Here is a 24,928-nt window from a genome sequence, read left to right on the forward strand (position 1 = left end):
CTTTCTTTCTTTCTTTCTGTTTTTGTTAACTTGTGGAATAGTGGAATATTTTATTGTTAACTTCTCAGTTGAAGTGAATTGTTATATAACCTTTACACATTTGTTGAGCCATGGTACTAATAAAAACTACAGGATAGTAAGAGCTGAAATGTTGCTTCATTTATCCAATTTCCACCACTATGGAAAACGTGGGCCGGTCTTGGGTCTGAAACTCCCGGGCACTGAATTCTGGCAATTTTGAAAACCAGCTTCTTTTAAAGATGAACAGACACCTTTTCAGTTTCAACTAATGACTGACATATTAGTAGCTGCTGGCCATAGGTGGCATGTGTGTGTGAGAGTGAGATGGTGACCTGGGGAGTAAGCCCTAGAAATGTGCATACCACATTACCAAAATGTTCTCCCCACCAGCAGGTCTTTTTTTGTTGTTGAAAGAAATAAGTTATTTATTTTTCATTTTTACCTGAAGTTTTTTTCTTTGATGTCAGCTCTAACAATATGCTGTTTGTTCTTTGAACTTAAGAGAATTGTGCCTGAAAAGTCCTAGAAAAGAATGTGATTTTGATTTGATGAGTGAGATTAAGAAGATATGGGAACCCTGAATATGCTTTATGCTTTACTATAAGAAAGCCAAAATAAAGTGAGATTAAGTAGATATGGGAACCCTGAATATGCTTTATGCTTTACTATAAGAAAGCCAAAATAAAGTTCACAATAAAAGTTGAAAATAAAACCGCTTGCTTTTTACTTTTTACTTTTACTTCAAATACTTAAGTACATTAAATATCAGAAAATTACTTTTGATACTTAAGTACAGTATATATCAGATACTTTAAAACTTTTACTTAAGTAATATTCTAAAAGGTAACTTTCACTTCTACCAAAGTCTTTTTTAGTACGATACTTGTACTTTTACTCAAGTATTGCTTTCTAGTACTTTATACAACACTGACTAAGCAAGGTAACCAGTAAAACTACAGCAGGCGACTAGGCTAATTAAAACAAACAAAAAACAGGCTACTTTAAAGGCGTAGCCAGAAATTATAATTGGTGTGCCTATGAGATTTTAGGTGGCATCAACCCAGTACAAGTGAGGGGCGCATATGACAGGTGGAATGCAAATGACCTGCAAATGTAAACACTATACTGTATATCAGTGCTCTCAAAATTAACGTGATCGCGTAATGACAATCAAAAACTGCACATTAAAATATGCTACTCGCATGAATAATTCTTCAGAGGCTGCACCGTAATTCATTTTAAAAAGTAAATGTAGATCTAATTAGAAAAAAAAATAAGACATGAAGCTATTAGGCTACAAGCAGGCGAGTTCAGTAAATATTTTTAAAAAAGATCTGAAAACATACCTGTACAGGAAAGCTTTTAGTTAACTCGTCTTATCCTGTAGACTACTTTTTCAGATTATTCTACATCTGCTGCTATTGGAGGGCGCAGCCAGCCAGAAGCAGATGGGCTCCCCCTATTAAGTCAGGTTCTGCTCAAGGTTTCTTCCTGGAATATGGGAGTTTTTCCTTGCCACAGTTGCCATATGGCGTGCTTGTGGGGGGTAAGAGGGTTAAGGCTGCCAGTCTTATGACATGTCATTTTCTATATTTTTGATATGTTGCTGAGTGGATCATAAACGGCCCCAGCAATGAAGAAATGTGATTGATAATGACTGACTGACTATTATTTTGTTACATGCTTCAAATGTAAAGCACTTTGAGCTGCATTCTGTGTATGAAAGGTGCTATACAAATAAAGCTTATTATTATTATTATTATTATTATTATATTATTATTATTTTAAGTTAGAATAAAAAAAAAAACGTAGAATGCAGTGCCTATTTTAGAGATGGGGTTTATTCTAAATCAACACGTGAACTAGGCTTTATTTATTGATTAGCAAACTGTGTAACCGATTGACCGAAGTAGCCTGACCTATTAATAATTGGGAAAATATCCTTTGAACAGACATCAGGAACCACGATCAGCAAGGAACAGGAGTTACCTCCACTTACTTTACTCCTAATTTGCTGTGCAAACAGTCATTTCAGGGTCTCCAATGGCGCGTCCATAATGCGCGCTGGCTGCGTTTTGATGGGTGCAGAGGCTAGTGCAAGACGGCAGTAACCTGACTCTCGCCAGATGAATTTCGTTCCACCATCTGGCGAGAGTCAGGTTAAGACAGCAGGGCTTGGATTCAAACCAAAGTCCTTTTAGGCAAGTCCTTCCACTCAGCAGCTATATTGCAACTCTTTTTGGGCACTCATTGGGCATCTGTTTCGGCAGAAATGCGCGTGCGCAAGGCTTCACTACACCAATCTTGCTCCAGCGGCGAGATCACAACACATGATTGGCACTATGTCTTCACAACATACCACATTATTGGCTCAATGTATTCACAAAACAGCACATAATTGGCTCAATGTATTCACATGTCAACGTTTTGCCGTGGAAGGGGTGTGATATGTGTAGACAACTGCCATATTGGCGTTACAAACTAACCCCATGCGTTTCTATGGAGGATTTTTTGAGTGCTGTGTCTCCTCATTAGAAAGTCTCTGTTTAAACATGGAAACAATTTCATCATAGATTGCTTTCAGGAGCTTCTGGGAAATGGAGTTGCCTTCATTTATTTAGAGTGTGAATAAACTTATGAAATAGAGAAGTATCATCATGTAATCCATTGATTTCAACAATGTAACTATTCTAAATACCAACTACTATAACGGAATAGGGCAGTTCCAGCGTTATGGATGTGACAATTGGACTCATATTGGTAAACAAAATGCCTTAGAGTGGGGGCAAAATTAGTATCAGTGAATTAATTTGCATAACTTTTAATGTAACCTCTGTCCTCTGAATACTGAGAAATCCTCAAATTTCATATAATCAATTTCATCCTAAGAATACAATACATTTTATCAGTGTTATGGATGTGACATGAAATGGACACACTTTTGTGAGAGATTACAGGTTTTCTACAAACTGTGAATTTTGACACAAAAAGTGTGTTTTTGAAACTATGCGTCATTTTCGTAATGCATTATGTAGGAAAAACTGGCGTTATGGATGTGACGGTTTCACGTTATGGATGTGACGTGTCTGAACCAGTCCTCGACAAACTACATAAAACACATAATTAAGTAGTGAATTTTGATATGAAACAATTGAAATAGTAATCATGAAAAACTAGCGATGAAATTATTGCTTCCTCAGTGCCCACTAAGAGACATAGGAAGAATCAGGACAACAAGTCATTTAAAATATAAAAATAAATGTATTTTTTTCTTTTACCGCCATCAATTTTGGTCAGTGATTCCCGGGTTACTGAAACACCAGGGAACATGAAACTTGGTGGCCACTCCCTTAAATAACTAGCCCTACCTGAACCGTTGCACCCAAGATGACAAAATATTTATGGTATGTTAGTCTCAAGAGCCCGCATCAACCTAACCCATACCCACTCATTTGTGATTTGCACACATAAAGTACATGTGCACACACGCACATGCGCACACACACACACACACACACGCACACGCACGCACAGTCGCACACATACAGACAGGCAAGCACACACACACATAAACACATACAGACAGGCAAGCACACACACACACACACATGCACAAACAAACACCCACATAAATGCAGACACATAAACACACACAGGCACGCATACGCATGTGCGCATGCAAACACACACACGCACACACACACACACACACACACACACACACACATAAACACACAAACACAGGCACGCATACGCACATGCACACACACAGACACACACACACACACACACACACACTTATAAACAAAAGCAAACTCACATATGCACACACATTAATTTACATGCACATGAGTTGCAGGAGTAGGAAATGGAGACAAATTGACAAGCGTGATTTATTTTTGCGAAGAGAATATGCAGGACTGAGAGGCGGTCATATTTTGTACCGCTATGCGGTACATCTAGTTTATTGCTGCCGTTACTTATGTTACTCTGTGGGTATTAGCTACAGAGGACCTGACACTTCAAATGCTGGCATATCGCGTCACATTTAAAATTAAACTGTGTTAAGCAGACGTGAACGGCAGGCTGAACAGATCTGCAACAGAAGGAGATTGCTATGTTAACTTCAGCTGCAAAGTCAGCCATCTTCACCGGCTAACACGATAATCCAGTTACTGTACAACAACAGTATGACAGTTACAGGAAGATAATCGCTCAGATTTTCGTTATTAGGCCACTTGAAAATAGGCTATGGCTAGGCTAATCACTGGAGGTATTTTAATATTATGTTTGTTTTGCTAATGGTTAGGCAAGGCCTCCCTGTGGTTTTGATCAACCTAATAATCTTTGAAATGTCAATTGTAAACACTAAGGTGAAATGCGTTGAAACTGACATGCCACCAGAACAGACGTTTTATCGGCTTTGAGGTATAATATAAGAGGGGTCTAAAGACATTCCTATTCAACATATACTTAGTTGTTTAAGCGCTTATGTGTTATGGTTTGTATAATGTTGTTTTATTTTAATTGGGCTGTTAATTAATTTGACATTATTGTTTATTATTGATATTCTCCTTAATGTAGTCTTAGCATGTCATTGTTTTTATATTATTATGACCGCCGCGCAGCGAAGCGGCGGTCATATAGGTTTAGTCAGATTTTTTTTTTTTTTTTTTTTTCTTTTTTTTTTTTCTTTTTCGCATGTCCAAATTTCCGTCAATGATTCCCGGGACACTGAAAGACCGGGGTAGACGAAACTTGGTGGGCATGTAACCCCATATGGATAGCATGGAACCATCGTTTTTCGTTTTGATCTGTAGCCCCCCCGCTGGACTGCACCCCCCGAAAGGAGGGTAGGGCAGACACAGTTTTCTGTGAATATCTCGAGAACCGTAAGGTTTAGGAGGACCATTTTTTTTTGTATGTTGATCTCAAGGGGCCATGTCAACCCATTCCATAACCACTCATTTCATGTATAGCGCCACCTAGTTAAACACAAAAAAGTAAAAATGAGGTGTTGTAATCGCAGGTATCTGTGACCTAACATAGTCAAAACTGCATGAAATTGGAAGTGTAGGATCATTATGACACCCTCTGAATGCACGCCAAGTTTCGTTGAATTCCGTTCATGGGGGGCCACACAATAAATTAATTTATGTTACTATACACCAACTGGCCTGTAGGTGGCCGGAGACAGTTTTCTGTGAATATCTCGAGAACCGTAGGGCCTAGGAGGTCCACCTTTTTTTTGTATGTTGATCTCAAGGGGCCATGTCAACCCATCCCATTACCACTTATTTCATGTATAGCGCCACCTAGTTAAAAATTAAAAAGCAAAAAATTAGGTGTTTTCATCACAATATCTCTGGCTGACATGGTCAAAACTGCACGAAATTGAAAGTGTAGGATCATTATGACACCCTCCGAATGCATGCCAAGTTTTGTGTACTTTCGTTCATGGGGGGCCTTACAATAAAACAATTTATGTGTACATTTAGTGACGTACACCAACAAGGATTCCCGGGACACTGAAAGACCGGGGTACACAAAACTTGGTGGGCATGTACCCCCACATGGATAGCATGGAACTGTCATTTTTCGTTTTGATTTGTAGCCCCCCCGCTGGACTGGACCCCCCGAAAGGAGGGTAGGCCAGACACAGTTCTCTGTGAATATCTTGAGAACTGTAGGACCTAGGATGACCATTTTTTCCGTATATTTGCCTCCAGGGGTCATGTTAACCCAGTTCATGTGCACACATGTGCACAAACAGATACACACACACACACACACACACATTCACAGTAATCATACGTATGACCAGGGCCGGCCCGAGGCATAAGCGAACTAAGCTGCTTGGGGCCTCCTGGCCACCAGGGGGCCCCCAATCGAGTTTCTTTTTTTTTTTTTACATAATAAATAACGTAAACAAGTGACATCAATGAATGAATAAATGAAACAATTATCATTCAAATCAAGAAAATTATGATTTCATGATTAATATGCCTGCCTACTGCTACTGTGTCTGCCAGCCTTTGAGTCACGCGCATAAAGTAGACACCTCGGGTGCATATACAATTCGTGCAGACACTGCATCAAGTTCAACAATCGGAAGAGACGGTAATGTTCAGACAAGTCACAAAAAAGGACGTATCCCTCTGGTGCCGAAAACAGAACGAAGAAAATGACAGAGGAGGAGAAAAACGAGCAAGATACAGGTATGTTTTGCATGATTATTTACAGTATGTTTTGTGCTTGAGGTAGCTAGCTAGCTGTCATGATCGATCTAATATAAGCCATCACCAGAGCTAAATCTCCGCCATCAACAGAGAAATGTCTCCCATTAATATATATCTAGATGTATTTCAGATGTCAAGGATATTGGGATTGTTTTGGATGTTCAATCAAGCATGTACCCTAGCTCTAGGTGGGCTTATTATGTCGTAAATTAAAGTTAGCTAGCTGACTGAAGTGGACATTAGCACTACAGTAGCTACATGAAAACGTAGCTGAAGGCAAATTTACCACAGAGGGATTGTTTCTGATTTCGCACCTGAAAGTGTTGATAGTTTATTACTGCTCTATAATTTGTGACATAGTGGTAAGTCTGATAGCAACAACAGACTAAGCCCAGGCTCCCAGTCCCAACCCAACCCACTGACTAGCGCGACTCTGGGCATCGGTAACGTTCCAGCTTCATAGGCAAAGATGGAACAGTACGTCCTCTCTGCTCTAAGATCTTTGGAGAGAGATGGTAGTGTTTCATAGTGATGGGGACGAGACCGCCTATGCCGAGTCCGAGACAAGACCGAGTCTTTGAAGGGTCGAGACCGAGTCCGTTGGTTTTCAAATACAGTCGAGTCCGAGTCAAGACCGAGTCTTTGAGGAAGCAAGTCCGAGTCGAGACCGAGTCCTTTAGGAGTCGAGACCGAGTCGAGACCAAGACCATAAAAACATGTCAGTTTTCATATTCATGATTTAATATCACCCCAATTAATAATCAACAGTTAGGCCCAGGCTTGGAATTTCACCATTTTAGGGGCAAGGCCACTTGGCCTTCAGTTGGGCATATTTGGTGGGGGGCACAAAGGCCACATGTCAGGGCACCAAGGCCAAAGTTAACTATACAGTAGTAGGCTATAAAAATAATCAAAGTTGTATAGCCTATTCACAGCAGTAGACCTGAATCACTGTATGAAACATTAAAAAAACATGAAACATGACATATTACATAGAACTGTAAATCATCTGATCATCTAATATTTAGATGTCTAGGCTATATTTAATATTTATATTTATTTTATATTTGGCCTGTTATGGAATCATGTATTGAACAATTTAAGCACAGCTCAGCTTTAAGAAACTGATGCAACCTAGATGCATGCTTAGCATCATTAAGACTCCTTTCACAAACTCTTACTCAGCTGTATATCCTCTGATTTTATTATTTACCTATATCTAGGCAATATTTGTAACATTTATTTTGTATTTGGCCTGTTATGAAATCATGAAGAACGATTTTAAACACATTTTGAAACCTAAAGACCAAAGTTGGAGACATGAATGTAGACCTTGCTGCAGATTACATTTTTAATTTAACCGGAATACTCTGGAACGGCTTACTGTACAGGGGACTGCTTTACACCTTTGTGTTCGGTAACGTCTGCTGTTTATTCTGATATGGTTTGTCATGTGTTGAACTAAGGGTTCGTCAAGTATTCCACCCAGATGAATGGGTAGGGAGATGGGTGTAGCACCTTATGTAGACGTTATGATTAAATGTAATTATATTATTTACTTTTCTCGCGAACCGTTCACCACAGCAATTAGCGGCTAACATTGTTTAAAAGCTGAGAAAAAGCTCTTTCATGTGATTTGATACATGTGCCTGTGTGATGAGTAGGCTTAGCGATTGCGACTATTTCAACTGAGAAGAATGGGTGAATTTGGACGCACTGTCTGTCTTGCCATGCACTGTCATTTTCTCCACTGTGTAAGACTGATTTAGTTTGCACTGTGATGCTAATATTATTTTGACAGGCTATAGGCTAAATAAAAATCGCTATTAAACTGACGCAAAGCAGAATATTGAAAGAAGGGAGCACCAAGGCCAACAAGGGGCAAAGACGTGGCCGCCGTGAAATTTCATTTTGATTTTTTTTTTTATATGAACATAAAAAAATGCGTTGGTCTCGAGGACTCGGTCTGAAATTACGAGTCCTTCTCCTCCCACTGTGGTCCGAGACCGAGTCAAGACCGAGTCTTTGAAGGAACAAGTCCGAGTCGAGTCCGAGAAAGCAGAAATCGGTCTCGAGACCGGACTCGAGTCGGAGACCGGACTTGAGTACTACATCACTGGTGTTTGAGAAAATATACCATGTTGGGTGGGGAGACTTCTGTGATGAAAATAAATTTACATTTGATTAAGATAGTGGCAAGTGATGTAGCGGTGCTACCCTAATATTTAGGCTGCAGTAGATCACCATGTTAAGCGTTCACCATACTGCAATTAAGTATACTCTTTTGAGTATGCCTCATTTGCCAATAGAATATGAATTGTTACATGTGGAATTGCTTGTTATTTGAGTGTAAGTAATGATAGCAAAATAAACTCATTCTGCTCGATCAACTATGCACTTATGCAATATTTTTTTTTTTCAGAGACACTGTTGAAGTCCTTTGGAGCACATCTCTACCTCTACCTAACTCTACCTACCAGAAGGTGAGGTTTTCTTGATGGCAAATGGTTACATAGCCTGTTAATATGACACGACACATTTAACATCGTTTTTTTTTTATTTATTTATGTATTTATTTAATCATTGCAGATTCGTCCACTGCAGAGTTGCAGATGCCTAAAAACCAGGAACGAAGTAGGAATAATTATCTATTTTTTGGGACATTTTATTTTTGATTATTAATGTTTGTCTATTTTGTTTTTATTTTGTAGTTGAAAATTGCTCATTTAATGCACATTTGCGGATTTGTTCAGCAAATCTGTTGAAAAACAAGTCATTAAACTGAAACAAATACAAATGCTGTTGTATTTTGTTATTTGTCAATTCAACTTCAGTAAACCACCCTTAGTGCTTCACTTTGAATATGAATGTTTCAAATAAATCTGTGATTTTAGTACCCTCTAAGATTAAAAGGTGACAGGGTTGGTGTAAATAACAACTATATTAATACATTGGTTTACCAAGCACATGGGGCCAGAAGTCTAGATTGGAGCCCCAAAACATTTTTGGCATGTGAGCAAGGATGGATTACTGAATGAGCCTACCGAGCCCAAGAGGTCAAGGGACCCTGAACCCCAAGTAGTTGTGTGAATTCACTACCAATAAGTCAAAAAGCAAAAGGCTATGAATCTGAACAAATTTAGGTACTGCCCTTCTCCAGCTGACCATCACAAAAATGCACCAGAATACAGGAAATCACATCTAACCCCCCCCCACACACACACACACACACACACCCGTTTGTACCCACATTTGCACAAAGAGGGTAGGGGGAGAGGGTCCTTATGCATCTGTGTCCAGGGGGACAGTAGTTCATAATCAGTCGCTGTATTAATACATAACCTCACTGTATTAATTTTAATATGACATTATAGTGTGAAGTTGTCAATTATCACCAAGCACAGGTGACTGCGTTGTGACCAAATCAAATTCTGCTTAGGGCCCCCAAAAGGCTTGGGCCGGCACTGCGTATGACACATACTCACACAGTAGACATATACGCTTCCATGCACAGGCACATACGCAGGCACACACACAAGCACGCACACACACACACACACACACACACACACACACACACACACTCACACACCCACACCCACACACATAACATAAACATAACACAAACAATCAAGAATTTCTCATAATTATGAACAGGCAAGATGGAGGTGGGGTTGTATAAAATGAATTTTACATGTGAAATCTATGAACTAATCATGTTTTGGTACTTGTTGTCTAGCAGATACCAGTGAGAATTGAGTGTGGATAATGCAATTTAGTGAGACAGTTAGAATCATATAGGCCTTTCAGCGTGATTTCTTTTTGTGGAAAAAATGTGCTGGACTGGGCGGCGGTCATATTTTGTACCGCTCTGCGGTACATCTAGTTGATTGAATGGACAGTATTGTTTATTATTGCCTTTCCCCTTTTTTTTCCATTGCTTTTTTATTAGGCTATTGATTGAATTGATATTATTGTGTACTATAACTATTCTCCTTACTATATTTGACCTACATTCTAATCTGTTCCCTGTTCAATTTTAAATATTATTATGTTGTTTTGTATTTATGTGTCGCTTTGGACAAAGGCTAAATCCATAACCATAACCATAACCATATAATAAAGTCTTGTAAATTCACATTATGTAACATCCATAACGTCACATCCATAACGCACCATTAAAGGTTTTAAAAGCAAGAAAGTGGCACAATTTGGTCATCACACTTTACATTGATATAAATCAGCTTTGCACATACACTATGGACATTGTCGCATCAACACTGTATGTGTAGCATAAACTTTTCCTATAAAACGTTATGGATGTGCCATGGCCATGGGACTTGCTGACTTAAAAACAAAAGCCTTACAAATGTAAGGAGTTGTGCTCTTAAAGGCAAGCTGAGCATAGACATTGCTCTACCATTCCCTTGTCAATCTGGAATTTGTCAAATGGCACAATTTGTTTGAACCTTGGGTCCATTTATCCACTTTTTAAATATGTATAATATTACCATGTGAAAAATGTTGTTTTTGTATGGTTGCACACCATATTTATGATGTAAAAAGAGTGTAATTCTCCATCAAATTCAATCAGATCAGTTACAAACAATAAAATATAGACCTAAATGAAGATTTTAACAACAGTTCTATTTGCGTATGCACAACTTTTTTTTTTCCATTGTAAGGATGACCTTTGCATGGAATTGCCCAATACAGTTACTCATAATTTGTATTCTGAATACGTAACGCCGGTACATGTATTCCGTTACTCCCCAACACTGGTAATTTTGAAACCCCTGATCTATCTATCTATCTGTGTATATATATATATATATATATATATATGTATCTATCTATCATACATGTCCCAGACCAGTTCCTTAGGCCAGTACATCTGGGACAAGCACTTCCACTCACCTAACCCAGTCAGTTCAACTGGAGCCTGATCTGGCAATGATAGATGATAGATCTTACAGTCTGTGTCTCATTCTTTATCTACTGTATATATACACTCTTTTGATCCCGTGAGGGAAATTTGGTCTCTGCATTTATCCCAATCCATGAATTAGTGAAACACACACAGCACACAGGTGAAGCACACACTAATCCCGGCGCAGTGAGCTGCCTGCATCAACAGCGGCGCTCGGGGAGCAGTGAGGGGTTAGGTGCCTTGCTCAAGGGCACTTCAGCCGTGCCTATTGGTCGGGGTTTGAACCGGCAACCCTCTGGTTACAGGTCTGAAGTGCTAACCAGTAGGCCACGGCTGCCCCAATGCCCCTGTATTGTACTGACTATGCACAAATCCATCCTGGTAACTAAAATGAGTTGATGAATCAATTATTTTTCTTTACTGTAAGAAGCAACTATATGAATGCTCGCACCTCCCTTTTTTGTTTTTGAAATATTTGATCATGATTATCAAATCAATCATTTGATCTATCTACCAATACATTATAGAAAGCATTAGAAGTACAGTAACAATTTACTCACTATAAAGCATTACAAACTCTAGCATTACAAACTCATTTATTATTATTCTTAAGTATTCATAATAGAACCTGATCAAAGTCTACATAAATCTATACATAGCCAAGTGTTATGATGTAGCACAGTATAAGCCATTGTTATGAAAGCTGTCTGGGGTCATATGGCTCCATAAAGAGCATACTTTATGGATACTTGGTTTAAGTAAATTGTTACCAGAAATGTCATAACTGTAACTTTAATGAGTGCTAGTGAGATACTGTATTGGTTGTACTTTTCTAAACAAATGTAGTCAACAACAACCTCTTCTGATCAAAACACAGCCATTCTTTGGTCCTTTACAAATAGCACACATTTTTTACCAATAGTTATCAGCAATCATCATTTTTGTGAGTGGAAACAGCTAACATTAACATCATCAAGAGAAGGAAAAAATAACACACTCTGAGGGATTTCACTGGTGGACTCTTAAATTAATCTTACCTCGCTGTTGGAGAAGCTCTGAATGAGAATGCCTTGCAGCCTGATTGCAGGGAGCTGATTAGACGGAGCTTCTGAGCTGGATAAATGATGATGAATGACCGGTTCCCTGCCACTAATGGCCAGCACATATAAGAGGACAGATACAGCAAGCGACTACTTACGTCAGGTGAAAAAAACTCCCTCTACACTCTTCACTGATCCCACACCCTTGTCACTCTTGCAGACACACACACACACACACACACACACACACACACACACCTTTACACCTTGGGGAGAAAATGTGTATGTATTACAAATAAAACTTTCATCATTAAAATGCAGATATAGTACTACAAGTACGCATCTCTCCCACTTTATACAATCAACCTCCAAGGTTGTTACAGAAAAACGAGTTTGAGAAAGGGCAGATCTCATCTGAGTCACACTCCTCCACCTAAGAGATTTTAATTGGATTGTTGCCTGAACTAAGTCTTCCTCTAAGATAAATTGGGCCTTTGGCAGTGACAGAGTAGATCATTATTATCCAGTCATACAGGCAGTGCTTAACAAAGACTGGCACTTGAACTGGAACTGGAAAAGTATCGCCACATATCTCAGAAATTGGAGGGTCTCAATAGGGCTACAGAACTGAAAAAAAAAAACAATAGCGCACAACAAACTGAACCACTTGATAACAGCACTGGGATCAGATAACCTCTGACCAAATGGAGACTGATAGGAGATCTGGAAGCACTATGATAGAGAGAATATGATGACCACATTTACTACTGTCCATCTTTGGCAGAATGGCAAATTATTGGCCTTGACAATGACACACTCTCCCCCAGTGGAGCAGAATGGAGACCATAACCTCAACCTTTCAGATGAGGAACACTCTGTCATCTCCACTTACCATCGCTGTGGCCACCCTGAGGGGGCTTCTCAGAACACCATAGACCCACTAAAGGGAGGAGGTGTGTGTGTATGTGTGTGTGTGTGTGTGTGTGTGTGTGTTATAGTGTGTGTGTGTGTATGTGTGTGTGTGTGTGTGTGTTATTGACGAAGAACTACTTTGGAATGCAGTGATCTGATATTTGGAAGTTGAAAATTGATAAAGAAACTGAATGTGAGTCTGCAGTCTAGTTGGAGGAGTATGAAGATCACTGAAGACCAGATGTAGCCTGGCACTATTCACAGTAGATAATGATTCTCCTTGTCTGAAAGGAGAACTATGCAGGTTTTTTAGCTTAATTTTCCTTAAAGGAACACGCCACCCAATGTCAGTAGTAATATATGTTCTTACCTTAACTTTCACGAGTTAAGTCATACCTCTCCCGTGTCAGTACGTGCACTCAAATGCTCTGGCAAATGTGTTAGCATGTTGCTATGCTAGCGGGCTCAGATGTAGCCATAGAGGGAGGAAGATAGCAGTAATCAAAAACATCCACGTTTTCCCTACTTAAATACAGTTGCACAAGTAGTTGATAAAAATGTGTAAGGTCACACAACATGAAATGTGGCGATTTTCCAAGCGAATAAACAGGAGAACTACAATGTGTACTTGGGAGTAGTGTTAATTTCGTCAGACGAGACGAGAGGAAATATGTTCGTCAACGACCTTTTTTTCATGACTAAGACGAGACGATGACAAGACGGCAGTAATGTCCTGAAACACAGACTAAGACTATCTTAAGATGCATTATTGTTGACGAAAAAAGACGAGACTAAAATGTTTTGCATGAAATAAAAACTAAGATAAAATCTGTCTTCATTTTCATCTACAAAATGATAAGACAGAATATCTAGCTGTTATGTTTTCAAAATATTCCGAATGAGTTCATACGTTCAGCTTTCCTGTAGGCTAGTCTACGTGCTGTTGCTGCAACCCTGTGGCTGCAACACGAAACTACATGGAACAAGAACACTGCAATTTCTGCCAAGCTAACTACCTAAGCTTTATGCCACAATGCTACATACCCAGAAGTTGAAGCTTCTCTCATACAAATTAACATCCCCCAGAATGTCCATACGACAATGTTCATCATGTAATGTCAACTATTTAACTAGTTAGACTGATGATGCAAAGTTTGCTAGCAAGTAAGCTAATATGGAAAGTTCGCTAGCAAGTTAGCTATGGCTAAGATGGAGAGTCTGTTTGGGGAATGTGTTGTGTTTGGGCGCATATCGCCATCTAGCGAGGCGGAGTAAAACATTAATACTTTGGCCTATGACAGTGTTTCTCAAACTTTTTCAGTTTCAGGACCACTTAACTAACCCTAGCTAAAAAAAAAAAAAAGATTAGACCTACTTCAACAATAGCCTATAATTAGTCTACACAATAGGCCTACTCACTGAACCACCTTGCTTATTGTCTTTGCACTTTGCTTATTGTGTGGATTCATACTGTATGATTTAAACTAGCATATCTTACATAGACAGTGTTGCAGAACTGTTTTTACATACGAGTTGGTTCAATATTGCAAACAACTCATCTATATTATATTTTACCACGTCTGCTTGCGGACTACTTGGGATAGCTTGCGGACCACCAGTGATCCCCGGACCACACTTTGAGAAACACTGGTCTACGAATATGACAGTGGTCCAGTCAAATCTTTTACTGTCTATGGTCAAATCCCAGCCGAGCTATAACTGTAGCTCGACTTACCTGTGCATGTAAACATACTGACTGACAAAAAATCTGAATGAGTAATTATAACAGACGAGTAACCCTGTGGACACACAATATTGTTGGAAAATTGAGATGTGTGAAACACTATTTGACTCAAATGGTAATCAGAAATAATTTGTTATAAAAAAAGACTAAAATGTGTTGACTAAAACTGACTAAGACTAAGATACCTTTAGTTTTCTTTTGACTAAAACTAGACTAAAATGACAAGACTTCTAGTCGACTAAAACTTGACTAACAAAAATGATATTTGAATGACTAAATATGACAAAGACTAAAAAGGACATTTCGTCACAAGACTAAGACTAAGACTAAATTAAAAATAGGTGACAAAATTAACACTACTTGGGAGTACTTTGACGTTAGCGTAGTAATATTAATTAACACCTAATTGTAAATCCTATCCACCACAAAGTTTAGAATCCATGATTGATCGCACACACGCATTTCCATAAATAAAGACAACCTGCACTGCTGGCGTTACAACCTGCCCTGCTGGCGGGTGTGGTTTTGAAAATTGGTCAAAAAACTTTGGTGCGGATAGATGGCGGATGGATGATAAGTTTTGCTATGCAGTTACGGTTGAAATAATAGCCCATCCGCGCATCTCTAGTGTGTGTGCCTCTCTCTCTCGCTCAGAGGGGAGGGGGGAGGGGCATGGATTCTAAACTCTGTGGTGGATAGGATCTACAATTAGGTGTTAATTACTGTAATATTACTACGCTAACGTCGAAGTACTCCCAAGTGCTATTGCGCCACACATTGTAGTTCTCCTGTTTATTCACTTGTAAAATCGCCACGTTTCATGTTGTGTGACCTTACACATTTTTATCAACTACTTGTGCAACTGTATTTACAGTTTTTTTCAATCGCTACAAGTGCTTACCCATACTTCAGATACTTTTTCTAAACTCCTAACACAGACTCACACCTAGAAAACACAATTGGCCAAATGGATAATTTTCTTCTCAAAAACACATTTTGTTAAATATATTACTAACACATATTTCTCTGCACACACTAACTTTACCAAAACACTGGAAATCTGACTCAAAATGAAATTATTCTGTCAAAGAATGACACTTTTTTCACTTCACAAGGTACATGCATTCAATCAAAGTACACCAGGTCAAAATACTGGCTATTGTTGACATTACAAAAACTGCATAGACTTTTATGTTTCAGTTTTACAGGTATTGCATACCATTTTTACACTAAATGTCTTGGTTGGGAACTGTATGTCCACATGTAATGTTCACATTCAAAAGCATTCCAGTAAAAAGCAAATCAGTTTATTTTTTCCTTTACTGTTTACTACAGGAGGTACTCTAGAAATACTGTTTACAGTATGATAGAACAGAAAAAGTTTTACAGTATTGCTTACAGTGAACAACAAAATATCCATGAAACACAAGAGCATTCTGAACAAAAAAAGAGCATTCAAACAGCAAAAAGCCCAGATAAAAAGGGGGGGGGGGGGGGGGGGACTAAATTTACTGTATCTAATCTCTGTGATCTTCAGGATCTTCAGGGTTAAGCCACATGTTTTCATCAACATTGCATTGATTACATGGTCAATGATAGTGGCACGAATTTCATCACTGACAACAGTTCTTGCCACCTTTGGAATGCCACCACCACACATTCTTACACCTCTACCTTGCCCTCTCTTTGGGCTTGCTCTTTTCCTTGGCCCTGCTCCTCTCACTGCTCCTGCATCTCTCACTGCATCTCTCACTGGGCCCACTTGCTCTTACTGCTCTTTCTGTTTCTGTTTCTAAAAACATCACTCCTCAAAGTCCTCCTTTTACTGTATACGTGTCAATGTAATAGAAAAAAATAACCCCTGCCACTGAGTCTAAGCCAGACTGGAATCAGCTGTGGTTGGCCCAATTTACCCAACATAAATCAATTGTGTGTCAATTATTCAATCGTTTGTTTATTATCAGCTGAGATATATTGTTTTTGAACTGATATCATTGCAGAAGCAGAGGTTTTTATACCGTATCTAAGGTTTGGAATATTGTTTTTGCTATTGTGGGATGTTGTGTGTTAACATTCGTAAATACTGCAAAAACAATCCATAATTTTGTTGGGAGGTATAGCTTGTCTGTTAAGAAAATGTAAGCATTGTGGAAATGTGTTCACTGACTGCATATCATGTGAAAACGACATGAAATGTGTGAATGGTATGGCCACAAAAGACCGATGCTGTGCTAACTGTATTTAGAGTTTTGAAAATGTGACAACTGGTTGGACAAACGCTTGTTAGCGACTGAAAAAAACTAAGTAGGGAAAACGTGGAAGTTTTTGAATACTGCTATCTTCCTCCCTCTATGGCTACGTCTGAGCCCGCTAGCATAGCAACATGCTAACACATTCGCGCCGCGCACCAGAGCGTTTGAGTGCACGTACCGACACAGGAGAGGTATGACTCAACTCGTGAAAGTTAAGGTAAGAACATATATTACTACTGACATTGGGTGGCATGTTCCTTTAACTTAACAGCTTCAGTCATTGGAATGGTTGTGACTTTTCACAAGTCATATGACTTTTTCCAAGTTATATGACTTTTTCCAAGTCTGTGAGCGAAAAAAACAGCCTTGCAAACTTGGTCCAGCGGGCCGCCAGCCTCAGAGTCAGAAAGTCTCATGGTTCCGCGATGTAACAAATTGCTTTACGGCACTACACACATACACGCCAGGCACCGGCTAGGACAAGGTATAGCGATAGAGTTTCTCAGACATTCGTCATGGCAGAGCCGGCGAAAAAAAGCAGAAAGCGATTAAACTGTTGTCGGAGGAACAAGAGGAAGAGGAAAGAGGAAACGGCAGACTGACCCAGTGAGGAGTGTCATAAAATATATACTCTGAAGCTGTAGGTGGAACTCTACTGCGAGCAAAAAGCGAGAAAACAGCAAAGACGTTTCCAAAACTGTATAGGGTCCCTTTAATACATTTACTTTCCCTGGTTGTGTCATCCATCTTGCAATACGCCTATCACGGCCATCGGGTGATTTTCATCTTTCAGCTTACTGGTCCTCCTGTAATGTATTGTGCTCCAGTAAGTGTAGATTCTTGATAAATATAAAATAGAGTATTGAGTATGGAGATCAGTATAGAGTATGGATTGAACTGGATTCTGAGGGTTTGAGCAGAACAATTATAATCACTTGGGCACATCTACATCCAGCAGACAGATCCATACACAAAGCAGGTTAAATGGGTCAAAAGAGGTTCATATTATAGGCTACCCATGCTACAGCTAGAGAGAGCCTTACATGGGTCAAAAGAGGTTCATGTTATACTGTATGCTACAGTTAAAGAGAGCCTTACATGGGTCAAATGAGGTTCATGTTATACTGTATGCTACAGTTAAAGAGAGCCTTACATGGGTCAAAAGAGGTTCATGTTATACTGTATGCTACAGTTAAAGAGAGCCTTACATGGGTCAAAAGAGGTTCATGTTATACTGTATGCTACAGCTAGAGAGAGCCTTACATGGGTCAAAAGAGGTTCATGTTATATGCTACAGTAGTGAGAGCCTTACATGGGTCAAAAGAGGTTCATGTTATACTGTATGCTACAGCTAGAGAGAGCCTTACATGGGTCAAAAGAGGTTCATGTTATATGCTACAGTAGTGAGAGCCTTACATGGGTCAAAAGAGGTTCATGTTATACCTACAGTATGCTACAGATAGAGAGAGCCTTACATGGGTCAAAAGAGGTTCATATTATACCCATGCTAGTTAGAAAGAGCCTTATACTGTATGCATACAGTTATACAGCATTTGTTCAGTTCACCTCCATTGTTCACGTGCCTCTTTGTACCTTAAGGGACATTCCTGTTAAATCAATTCTGTTCCACTCAAGTGGAGGTAAAGTGATGGATATATCACTTCAGTGTCAGTACAGTGTCTCAGGGCTCTTTTCAAATTCTCTCAGCGACTTTTTGAAGAGAGTCACTGATCAGTGTGCAAGCAGAACTACCTACAAGTCAGAATCATCATTCACACTGTATTCATCTTCTTGCACACATTTATTATGAAGTAGCATTATTTTTGCAATGGGAGCATGAAGGTTTAATATTGCTATGCTAATACACTGTAACTTGTCAAGTTTAATTCTGAACTATACCCTATTGCCTCAGATACAATGCAGAGATTAAATAGTTAGAACTACCAGTAGTTATATCTTATTTAATTGCTTAAAGGTGCCACGTGTAAGAATTGAGGTATTAGCAGGCTAAATTACTAGCCACAGCCCGACAGGTGTCATAATACCAGTTTCTGCCATGGGAGGCGATATGCGGGCAACATAACCGCCAGCCAAACTGCAATACACAAATAACTTGCATGGCTTGTGGGCGTACTTGAACAAAAGAGTATACACCTGTCGGGCTGTGGCTAGTAATTTAGCATGCTAATACCTCAATTCTTACACATGGCAGGTTGATATCTCTGCAGTACTATACCTTGTCATTTTTTTAATGACATCATCGCCCTTATTTCTTCTCATTCTTTTGATGCGTGTAGCTCATTTTTTGGATATTTTTTTTTTTTGGACCTCAATTCTTACACATGGCACCTTTAAAGGTTTACCTTTACCTGTTCCATGACAATAACAGTGAGAGAACATTTGGCCCTTGGTAATTTTTCCCTTTGGTAGGGCCATTAATAACAACTAATTCATGATGTAATATCACTGAATAAGCTTATGGCCTCCTTACACCAAACAACTTTGACAAGATTTGGGAAAGATTCTTGAAAGATTGGAGTCTTTTGAGTAAAGCTTGAATGGGGGGCATTAGTTAAAAGACTACAATCTTTCAATAATCTTTCCCAAATCTTGTCAAAGTTGTTTGGTGTAAGGTGGCCATTACTTGAACTCACACTCTCCTTTGACAAGTCTCAGCTAATCAGCAAACTCTCTCCTGCAGCACAGCTTTCCACCCTGTAACTGAACCATGTATGAATTTAGAAATCCTACCTGCATTTTCTCCTGTGTAACTACTAAACAAAAACACTGAGATTGACATGTTTATCTACAACATGGGCAGAAAATGGGAAATGAGAAAATGGAACACATTCGAGTGAGATACTGCAGAGAGGCCTAGAAAAAAAACAACATATTTTGTGGCACACTTATAGTGGTCAGTGACAGCTAGATAGAGAGAACTCTTCTATTGCTCACCTGAGGCTAGTGTCCTACAATAGAGTGGTGTTGCACCCAGCAGGATCGCACACAGAGGTGTCTGAGAGCACGGAAGAATGAGTGGGCTCACATTAAACACCTCAGCAGCCTCGAGAGGGAACTTTTTCTGACATATTTAGAGCAATGAAAGTTGAGAGCAATTCAGCTGAGAAGTTCGGTGATTCAGATGAGCATGATGAGGAAACAAGGCTCTTGTAGTGCAGGGGCTGGGGATTTGGGCGAGTTACTGAGGAGAAGTGAGCGATTAATATCTTCCCCATGTTTATTATCATGACCTATTTACTCACAGTTAGCTGGGATTCTTAGGAAGCTGCTGGAGAAAACTGGTAAATCCTAAAAGAAACGTAGTACAGAGACACTGAGGTTAATACTTTCAGGAAAAAAAACACCACAACTATTTTTTATAGTTTCTTCTCTGGAGAAGACTATAGTTCAGAATGCTATTTTATTCAAGAAGCTTTTATCATTATTTCACAAAGCAGGAAAGCAGAATGTGTGTGTGTGTGTGTGTGTGTGTCTGTGTGTGTTCTCCTCCTCTAACGTTACTATATTATCCTAGTAAGTGCTCTGTGAAGTTGGAATCTTCCAACATCCTCCATTCACGCATGGCTGTTTCATTTTGGGTTTCCTTGATGCTGCATCTGTCTCAGCTGGCTCTCCCATGATTGATGCGAGAGCTCCAGCCAAACCAAAATAGCTGGAGAGAGACCGCACAATCATCTCAGGGACACCCTGAGTGACTGACTGGCCTCTCTAGGGGAGACAGGCTTTAGAAAAGAAAAAAGAGCAAAAACACCAAAAGAATCATAGCTTGAAAACTCCTTGAACTTGTTGGACATTTCACCTGAGGTGCGCGTGAGCATGACTCACGTAGAATGAGGCAGACTGCCAGCCTCCACTGCTCAGAATCAGAGAGGCTGCTCTGCTTTAGGATTGGTGGTGTTTGGCTTTTACAGCCTCAGAACTGGTATACATGACTGAATACATGACTAGACCAGACATGGCTTGTTCCATTTTCTAAACATTTTATATATCCTATAATTATGGCAAGCTAGGAAATATATCTCTTAGTCTAATTACTTATGAGAAACCACTTGGCATTTGTAAATGAGTTGCCCACCTAGGATAGTATGAAGTAGGCACTCGGTCAGTTCAGGCAGGGCACAGAAATCAGCAATCTTCTCCTTAATGGCATAGTTTCAAGCCACATTTATTGTTGACCTCAATTCAGACTTTGAACACTGTCCATTAGCAATTCAATTCAGTTTCCATGAAAATCAGAGCACGTCATAGGCGGCCACCTGAAGCAGAATACTGGCAATGTGTCAATTTGACAGAGGTTTCATGCTGAGAAGCCAAGAACCATTGAATGAATCTGGCCAATCGTGTTAATACCCTGAGCCAGAATCTGGGTACTTGTACAGAATCTGGCCCATCTAATAGCCTAGGCTCAGAGAAAAGTCTGCCCTTATACAGTATGTGCTACAAGTGACCGTATGTTTAATACATCAGTTCTTCTTTGTGTATAATACATTAGTTCAGCTTGAGATGTGCTTCAAAACCGAAGCTCTGATTTGGTTGGAATCTGCAATAGTGAGAGATAGAAGCCAGTGATCTTAACACAGTGTAGGGACAGTGACTTGTAAAGCTGGGCTCCATAGGCAGAAAGGAGGTTTGTCCAGAGCAGAGCCATACAAGCAGCAGCTCACTCTAAACACCTACTGTACTACTGAATCATTTTATCTGCAGTGGCTATTTGGCTGTAAACACCTACACTCCATGTCTGTACTGTATGACATGTACCTATAATGACAGCATTAAACTGCATCTTTTACTGAATAGTCTAAAACACAGTTGAACTATTTTGATTTCAAAGAATGTAATTGGCATTTCAAGTTGCGAAATTAACATAATGGTACAGATTTCTCCTGTCAGATTTAACCATAGACTGCATATACAGTCTATGGATTTAACCATGAATAGGCCTCCACCATTCCCAATAAATCTTATCATATAGATGCGCTCACTTAGATAGTCACTGCAAATACAGAGGGACACAATGCAGAGGCACCTGGACAACAATAACAGGCTGAAATGAAGACATTATATGTATTGTAATAGCAACCTACCAACTGTCCAGAAACAGAGTCCAGAGAGACCATAGATTCTAGGGATGGGATCATTTAGCTGGGAACTTTATTGACTCTAACTGTCTAACATCATCCCACTTGACTGTTTTAATACAAAGATAAACCTGCTGCTACAGATGCTTCCTTTCATGGGTTTGAGAGTATTTGATTCAGAACTTATTATTTTTATATACATGTGATTTAGGTCCTGATGCCTCTAAATCGGTTGATAATCTGAAAAGGTGGTACACCAATGGGATTATCCCAACTTGATATAGAAATGATATAGACGAGTTTCTGAAGTTTAGAGGGATTGACCAAATATATTCTTTTGATTTACTGTGGTTGTTATTGTACACCAATCATGTGTAGCTATTTTTCATGACTTATGGAGAAATTAGTTAAATCATGTATCTAGTCATGTACAGTACCTGCTTATTTGGATCTGACTAACTTTAATGAAACAAGTGTATAATCATTTATATTTTGTGCATTTTCCCAGTGACATCATTTGATTAAATGTTCCAGCCATAAAGGCTGAAAAAGGGGGACTGAGAGAAAGTGGAATAGAACTTTATGTCCAATATTCCAATATATGGTTTAATGTTCTGCATTATGTCCAATATTCCAATATGTGGTTTAATGTTCTGCATTTCTCATTAGTAGGTCACTTTGATACTAAAAGTATGATTCTATGTAATGACTGTATGATATCTGTACTGTCCCTGTGTATATCTCTGTGTGACTGTGTTTAGAGATAAGCAGGAATATTATGACTTTGCAGTGTTTCACTGTTCTGCATGGCTGCGTCAGTAGCTATCTGCTCTGGATTGCCAGGCTGCCACTAATCAGGGTCTGATTCACTGTAGTACACGTGAGATTGGATGACCAACGCCATCTCCCGTCAGCCTGGAAGGATACTTAAACTCTAACTATTTCCTTGTCTAGTTAGAGCAGCTGATGGATCTTTAGGTGAAGTCATGCTGTCTCTCCCTTGATGCGCATCATTGTAAATAAACTCTGTTCCGGATTTTTCATACTATTGGTCTGACTGGGTCTCTATTAAATCTATGGTATCAAAATTACCATCAGGTTGTTGCAACATTACCCTTGGAAATTTTGTGTGTGGTAAGTAATGTTAAATCAAATGCCATTAGTATATTGTTCAACGTTGGTGTAGGAGATGGGATTTTGTTGTTACCTCACACAGTTGTTTTTCCACTTCACATCTTTTTTATTTGTTTGTACAGGTATTACAAAATTCCACTTCAATTCAATGTTCACTTGCAAATACAGTAGTTGCATACCACTGTGTGATTTAAATATATTTGGCAAATCAATGGGTAGGAAGTATTGAGCGCAGTGTCCTTTTTCTCCATTTGACAGATCTGTTGTTCCCTATAAACTGTGAGTTTGCTACATACAACAGTACTACATCTTGCAGGGCTTCTGAATTGAGGAAGCAAAGCATAGACTTACAAAACAACTGTTCCTGAGGCACTTCATGAGATATCAAAGGGGATAGTGAGAATTGCAAAAACAGATACCTTACTATCTCATTTTTTTGAAAACATTAACAACTAATGAATGACGACGTCTACAATATTTCAGAATCTGACCCTCACTCTAGACTACAATGATGCCCAATTTACAGAAACAGAGAGAGTGAGAGCGATAACAAAAAGGGACCAAAAAAAATTCTGTTTTGTCATATTATTTTGTTTGCTTTTGTTGTGTTTCTTGAGCGTCGAGATGCTCCTTGAATGTCCAAAAACAAACAAAAAAAGGGACTAATAATACAAAATAAAACTCAAACATGGCGGTTTGGTCAGTGGGAATCATTGTTTTCGCTGACCCGTGCAGCCTGCGCATCCTGATCTCCGAAGAGGCCAGCCAGTGTTTTGAAGCGTGGGCCCCAGTCACTGATGCACTTAAACTCCTCCTCGGGGTCAGCGGCCAAAGACTCAATAGAGCTGAGCGACTCAGCCACCGAGCCCTCGCCCTCGTACGCATACGTGGCCAGCGAGTCGTACGGCGGCGCCGTGCCGTTGACGTGCCGTTGACGTGGTTCTCCATGAGCCGCTGGTGGATGTACGAGCGGATGTCCTCGCTGTCCTCGGCGGCGGCGGCTGCAGCATGGGCCAGGTCCGTCAGAGAGTGTCCGTCTGGCCGGACGTCCCTCCTCAGCGCCAGCTCTTTCACGGCCTTGGGGTTGCGGAGTGTTCCCATGTCGAAGGCATGCGTGTCCTCTTCGCCGCCTCCCTCGTCATCGTAGTGGATGACGTTGTCCCGGATGTCCTCCTTAGAGGACATAAGAGCCTCCTTGTCCTTGTGCCGTCTCAAGCCCACGTAGAGCACCACGATCACTGTGTTTTCATAAAGCAAACACACACAGACACACAGCAGAGACATAAATGGTCACATAAGAGAGACTCACATTACTGTCTGTAATCATCCACACCACATACAACACAGGTTCTACAGCAGCACACTGGCTTGTCTAAATCAACTAATATCAACAAATGTTGTTGAAGAATACAGTGTAAGTGGTTTCGTTCATGACGAACAATGCAAACACGGCTGTGGGAAAATAAAATAAAAAACATGCTTAAAATGTGGTGGAGAGGTCACGTGCTTGGGATCCATTAGCCGATCTCTCTCTTTCTTCTGGCGCTCTCATTCCGA

The sequence above is a fragment of the Alosa pseudoharengus genome, unplaced genomic scaffold (genome assembly GCF_046254945.1).
Source record: "Alosa pseudoharengus isolate Yale_2024_CS ecotype anadromous, Long Island Sound unplaced genomic scaffold, YU_APseudo_1.1 YU_APseudo_1.1_scf_2, whole genome shotgun sequence".
Classification (NCBI taxonomy): Eukaryota; Metazoa; Chordata; class Actinopteri; order Clupeiformes; family Clupeidae; genus Alosa; species Alosa pseudoharengus.